This window comes from Heterocephalus glaber, unplaced genomic scaffold (genome assembly GCF_053883595.1).
Source record: "Heterocephalus glaber isolate CG9 unplaced genomic scaffold, H.glaber_assembly_v1.0 deba00001461, whole genome shotgun sequence".
Taxonomy (NCBI): domain Eukaryota; kingdom Metazoa; phylum Chordata; class Mammalia; order Rodentia; family Bathyergidae; genus Heterocephalus; species Heterocephalus glaber.
Window position 1 is genome coordinate 21,910,341 of NW_028258308.1, and position 7,290 is coordinate 21,917,630.

A 7,290-nucleotide genomic window follows, 5' to 3' on the forward strand; every position below is an offset into this window, starting at 1 on the left:
GTTCTAAATAGAAAAATCTACTCAAGTTTGAGAAGAATGTTTTTTTACAAAAGAATTGAAATAATCTCATGTATCTTATTCAAGGACAAAGCAATGAATCTAGAAATCATCAGCAAAGGAAACCACAACAACTATACAAACAGAAAGATTCTACACTCCAGAACAATCAGTGGATAACAAAAAAATCAGAGAGGAAGTCAAATAATTTCTAGAATTATTTTGAGGAATTTCCATAGTGATTTTCATAGTGCTTATGCCCATTTATACTCTCATAATGATATTCATAGTGGTTATACCAATTTACACTCTCACCAACAATGGAGAAGGGTACCTTTTACCCTCAAACTCTGCCAGCATTTGTTGTTGAATGATTTCTTGATGATAGCCATTCTTTTTAGAGTGATATGGAATATCAGTGTTGTGTTGATTTGTATTTCTCAAACAACTAGAGATGTTTAACATTTTTTCACATATTTACTTGCTGTTTCTACTTCTTCATCTAGAAGAGTCTATTCATTTCAGTTGCCTATTTTTGGATTAGGTCTTTAAATTTTAGGAGCCCAATTTTTTTGAGTTGTTTATATATTCCACGTACTAGTCCTTTGTCTGAGGAGTAGCTGGTACAACATTTTCTTCCCATTCTGTGGGTTGTTTCTTCACTCTGTTGGTAGTTTCTTTTGCTGTTTAAAAGCTTTTTAATTTAATGTGATCCCATTTGTTGATTTTTTTGGGTAATATTTCCTGTGCAATCAGGGCTTTGTTCATAAAGTCTTTGACTACACCAATGTCTTCAAGAGTTTTACCTATTCTATATTCCAACAGATTAAGCATTTCAGTTTACTGTCTATATCTTTAATCCATTCCAATTTTAGTTTAGTGCATGGCAAGAGATATGGGTCTAGGTTCAATTGTCAGCATGTGGAAACCCAGTTTTCCCACCACCATTTATTAAAGAGGCTATCTTTCTTCCAGTGAAGGTGTTTGCTCCCTTTGTAAAGATAGGTGTCTGAGTGTGCTTGGAGTTGTTTCAGCATCTTTTGTTCTATTTCATTGATCCTCAAGTCCTTTTTCCTTTTCTTTTCTTTCTTTCTTTTTCTTTTTTGGTATCAGTGATTGAACTTGGGACCTTGCGCTTGTGAGGTAGGTGGTGAAACCAGTGAGCTAAATCCCTGGCCCTTTTTTTCTTTTCTTTTTAAAAAAATTTATTAAGTTTATTGGTACACTTTAGGTATACAATATGATGACACTCATTATTGGGAATTTGTACCTTTACATGATATATCTTGCTTCCTTTCTTCTTTTTTTTAAATTTTGGGACATTTTATTTTTTGAATGTAAACGGATCAACCCGTCTTGATCAGCCTTAAGAAAGGAAGCATTTCTCAGGTAGGTGGAAATATCTAAGGGAACTTTATATACCTAGCTACCTCTTCATGCATTTGAATTAGATTGACTTCAGCTGTTCTTAGCAAGGATTCTGTCCAGAGTTCCAGAGCAGTCACTCAAGTTTTGGTTCTCTTTTACATAGCTGTGTTTGGAGATACTCTACATGAGGCATGTTTAGAAAAAGAGAAACAGTTATACCTGGAATTTATATTCTTCCAAGTAATCTTTGAGTTTTGTTGGTAAAGACAGTCCCCAGACGGTATGGGTGCATTTGTAAATAGTGAGCAGACAGAGGTGCTGTAGGGAGGGTGCTGTCGTGTACAGTGGTTTGATCAGATAAAGATGAGTGGTCCCACTTAGGGGGTTTCCAACCCGTCCGCTTATCCTTGCACATCTGCACAAAGTAGTCAATCAGGTGAACCACCCTGTCAAATTAGGGTTAGGGTTAAGCCAGTCTGAACTTCCCATCTTGGTACTCAATTCAGGATTAGTTGGTCCAGCTGATGTTTTAACAGATATTGTTAGTAGGCAGCCTGAAAGTGAACTACCTCTAATCAAGAAAGTTCCTTCTGGTGTTTTAATTTCTCTTTGGCTTCATTACCAATCATATTTCCCCAGTACCATCCTGTGTAGCCGAGCTCACGCAGGGCCTTCGCCAGATGCGTGGCCTCCGGTGACGGCTCCTCGGCCGACCCTGCAGTCCCCCACTGACTGTGCATCCCTTCCGCACCATTCCCGGAGGATTCGAGGCACCGCAGGGTCATGGGTCACCACCGCAAAGACAGGTGGCCGCCCGAACTGGAGTCAGAGAGGAGTCTTCCTTCCTGGAAGTCAGAGGGAACCCCAAATCGAGTGTCTGTGGGTGTCCGAAAAGGTGTCAGAGCAGGAGAGCACAGGGAGCTACCAGTTCTCTATCCCCAACTCTTGGAGAATGGATGGTAAGATCTTCCGCAAATGTGATCACCGACAGATCTCTTGTCACAGGCGCCCGTGCTCCAGGCTCTTGGTTCTTATTTTTTAAGAATATTTACACAGAGGGCCCCGGGATTTTGCTCAGTGGTTCCGGCGCCTGCTGCACAAGCCCAAGGTCCCAAGTTCCATCCCCGGTACCAAAAAAAAAAAAAAAAACCACACAAAAAAAGAACATTTGCACAGTATCATAAGACGTATGATTACAATTTTCATCTGAAAAAGGCCAAGTAATCCAAATACCCAAAGTGAAGTATTATAAGCTTTGTGGAGAAGGATTTATTTTTAGGAAAAGGCTGTCATTTTTTTATGTGGAACAAATATTTATGAGTGGTCTTTGTACTTGTTCTTATTTTCTCTGTACTGTGGTATCCGGAAAGACATGTAAGTATGTTAACTCTGACACTGTTTTTCCTTTTCTCTTTTTTTTTTTTGATACTGCTTTTTCAAGTCTTTTTTTCAATAATTGCAGTAGCAACAATAACAAAAATCAGATGTTCAGATGTGAATAGATTTAATTTCTTCCAATCTTTAAATTACTTCACAGTAGCCTGATATTTTAATTCCATCATATACCTTATTTTTCCAATGTACATGAAAGAAAAAGGTAAGTGTGAATGTGGGATACATTTAGCATAAGCTCTGTATATAAATCTGTTAAAAATGTAAGCTAAATGAACTCAAAGTCATACATAGTTTCTTACAAAACTGAACATATTTACCATAAAAATATTCACCCTTGTTGGCCTTGTGTTACATCTTCTTCTTCCTCCTTTTCTAGTCCAATTCAGGCCATTTCTTATTTGGAAATTTCTGGATCTGTGATTTCATCAGACTTTACCTATTGTAATATATGTTCTCATTCTTTTTGTCATAAAGTCACATAATTGTGAGAATTGTGAATTAGCTTAAGAGAGCAATTATTTTAAAGAATCATAATAGGTTCTATAAAATATAATGCTATTTCAGTGAGCTTCACTTAGTGAAAAATACTAGAATGAGTTATTACATTAAAATGATTTATGAGTTTTCAGACAGCAAATGGTAATCATTACAGGGCAGGATGAACTAACTAAGATCAAGACATTAAAATTATCAACTGCTTTTAAAATAGTCCCCATAGACAGTAAACTGGGAAAATGATATGAAAGTGGCATTTGTGAATTTCAGTAAAATATTTGACAGAGATGTGTTTGAGAGTATCAGCAAGACAGTGAAATGTGTTTGAGATGATCACCCAAGTGTGTTTGTGACTTACTCAGAGGCCGGCTTTGCTGCCAGCTCAGTGCTGGTTCATTATTATCCTGGACAAATGCCCACATGGTTGCAGGTTGATGTACTCAGCCCTGGTATATTCATCATTTCATGCCATGTTGATTAAAAGTGGTGGGGCCCATCTAATGAGATGAAACATCACAGAAATGACATAAAATCAGAACTGGGAAGATGGACTTGAAGAGTAGTAAGAGCGAAAAAGACTTACAGCCTTCTAATTTAATTCTTGTGTAGTTCACATTGTTATTTGAAAAAAATTCAATACTTTTTCAAGATATGTTTTCTTGAAATGAGATATTATAGAACATTTAGAGCAAAGTGTGTTTGTCTAGTGTAGCTAAATTTGTGGCAGATTTTTTGTAACATGAATTTGTTTTTTTTTTAACTGTATATTCTTGAATTGGTACATTTTAGGTATACAATATAATGACATTCATCACTAGAAATTGGCACTTTTACATAACCCACCTTGGTTCTTATTTTTTCCCCATTCCTCTGCCCTTCCTTCAACCCCTCCATCCCTCCCTATTTACAAAGACTTTGTTTCCATTTTTTCATTTCCTCATATTAATTCCATTCCCTTCTTTCCTTTCCCCTACCCCTCCCACTTCCCCTTCCCCTTTGCCCCTTTTCTTCCTATTTCACATTACCTATTATACCTCTTAGTCCTTATTTACACTTTCAGTTTCTCACACTAGAGAAACTATTCAGTATTTACACGTGTATCCTATTTATTTCATTTGAGAGTATCACCTCAATGTGCATCTATTTAGCAATAAATGGCTCTAACTTCTCATTTTTATGGCTGAGAAGTACACCATTTTATAAAAAAAACCCCACATTTTCTTTATCCAGTCTCCAGTTGATGGGCATTTAGGTTGTTCCCAAGTTTTAGCTATTACAGACTGTGCTGCTATGAACATGGGTGCAGATATATCACTGTGGTATGATTCTTTTAATTCTTTGGGGAAGATACCCAGCAGGGGAAAAGCTGGGTCAAATGGAACTTCCAGTCCTAGTTCTTTGAGGTATCTCCATACTGATTTCCACAGTGGTTGCACCAGTCTACACTCCCACCAGCAGTGGAGCAGTGTTCTTCTTTCCCCACAGCCCCACCAGCATTGGTTATTGGTTGATTTCATGATAGCAGCCATTCTTTCTGGGGTGAAGTGGAATCTCAGCATTGTTTTCATTTGCATCTCTTGAATGACCAGTGATGTTGAACACTTTTTCATATGTTTATTTGTCATTTCTATATCTTTGTGTGAGAAATGTCTGCTCATTTCAGATGCCTATTTTTGGATTCGGTCTTTAAATTTGGGAAGTCTAATTTTTTAAGTTCTTTATAGATTCTAGATAGTAGACCTTTGTCTGAGGGACAACTGGTGAATATTTTTTCTGACATTGTGGGTTGTTGATTCATACTCCTGGTGGTTTCTTTTGCTGTGCAGAAGCTTTTTAACTTCTTTTTTTAAAAAAAAAAATTTAACACATTTCTTTATTGTTCTTAAATGTTGTTACTCAGTTATTATAAAAGAAAAAAACCTATAGGAAAACTATAGAAAAAAGCATTATACCAACCACATTTTTAAAAAATATATATATTTATTGGTACATTTTAGGTATAAATACATTTACATTTATCATTGACTGTTTGTACCAGAACATGATGCATCTTAGTTTTTATTTTTTCTCCCATTACCTGTGAACCTTTCACCCCCTCCAACCTTCCCTATTTACACAGAGTTTGATTCCACTTTTTTTTCTCATAATTTTTTTTCCCTTCTTCCCTTTCCCCTTTCCCTTCCACCATCCCCAAACCCTTGGATCTTTTCTTATTTCAAATTATCAATTATTCATTTTAATCATTTTCATCCTTATTTACACTTTCAATTTCTCACACTAGAGAAACTATTCGATATTTACACATGTGTGCCCTATTTATTTCACTTAAGAGTATGGCCTCAATATGCATCCATTTAGCTATAAATGTCTCTAGTGTCTCATTTTTTATGGCTGAGTAGTACTCCATTTTATAAAAAAACCACATCTTCTTTATCCAGTTTCCAGTTGATGGACACTTGGGCTGTTTCCAAGCTTTAGCTATTACAAATTGTGCTGCTATAAACATAGGTGCACATATATTGCTGTGGTATGTTTCTTTTAATTATTTGGGGAAGATTCCCAGTAGGGGAATAGCTGGGTCAAATGGGACCTGTAGTCCTAGTTCTTTGAGGTATCTCCATACTGATTTCCATAGTGGTTGCACTAATCTACATTCCCACCAACAATAGAGAAGGGTTCCTTTCTCTCCACACCCCCGCCAGCATTTTTTATTGATTGATTTCTTGATAGCAGCCATTCTTTGCGGGGTGAGAGGGAATCTCAGTGTTGTTTTCATCTGCATCTCTTGAATGACCAGTGATGTTGAACATTTTTTCATATATTTACTTGCTGTTTTTACTTCTTTGTCTGAGAAATGTCTGTTCATTTCGGATGCCCATTTTTTGAATTGGGTCTTTGAATTTGGGAGGTCTGATTTTTTTTCAATTCTTTATACATTCTTGATAGTAGACCTTTGTCTGAGCTACAGCTGCTAAATATTTCTTCCCACATTGTAGGTTGTCTCTTAGCTCTGTTGGTAGTTTCTCTTGCTGTGCAGAAGCTTTATGATAAGAAGAGATACCACTTGTTGATTGTTTGTGCTAATTCATGGGCAAATGAGGTTTTGTTCATAAAATCTTTTCCTACCCAAGTATCTTCAAGAGTTCTACCTAACCTCTGCTTAACCAGGCTGTTAAGCATTTCTATTTTAATATTTAGATCTTTAATCCATTTCAATTTTAGTTTAGTGCATGGTGAGTGATAGAGGTATAGTTTTAATCTTTATCAAGTTGAAACCCAATTTCTCCAGCACCATTTATTAAAGAGGCTATCTTTCCTCCAGTGAGGGTGTTTGGCTCCTTTGTCAAAGATGAGGTTGCCAAGCATGTCTGGAGTTATTTATGCATCTTTTAGTCTGTTCTACTGTTCCTCAGGTCTGTTTCTTTGCCAATACCGTGCTATTTTTATCACAGTAGCTGTGTAGTGTATTTTCAAGTTGGGGGTTGTGATACCCCCTGCCATGTCTCTGTTACCTAGAATTGCTTTTGCTATTCTGGGTCTCTTCTTGTTACAAATGAATTTTTAGATTGTTTTCTCAAGGTCTGTGAAGTATGCCTCTAGGATTTCAATTGGGATTGCATTGAATCTATATAGCAGTTTGGGAAGTTTCACTATATTGATACTTCCTACTGAGAAGCAGGGGATCTCATTCCATTTTCTGATATCATCTTCAGTCTCTCTTTTCAGAGTGCCATAGTTTGCAGAGAAGAGGTCTCTGATTTCTTTGGTTAGGTTGATTCCTAGGAATTTCAGTTTTTTGGATGCTATTAAGAAAGGAATTGTTTACCCTATTTCTCTCTCGGTGAGTCTGTTGTTCATGTAGAGGAAAGCTATTGATGTTTGTGTGTTGACCTTGTATCCAGCCACTTTATTGAATTTGGCTGTTAAATCTAGAAGACTTTTGGTGCAGTTCTTGGAGTCTTCTATATAGAGTATCTTGTATATAATGACAATTTGACTTCTTCATTTCCTATCTTTATTCCTTTTATTTCTTTC

At 36.6% G+C, this 7,290-nt stretch overlaps 1 pseudogene; it reads right to left on the bottom strand.

The window, feature by feature from the left end:
* Positions 1-1,578: 1,578 nt before the first annotated feature.
* LOC101723016 (suppressor of cytokine signaling 2 pseudogene) lies at positions 1,579-2,150 on the bottom strand (annotated as a pseudogene).
* Between the last annotated feature and the right edge of the window lie 5,140 nt (positions 2,151-7,290).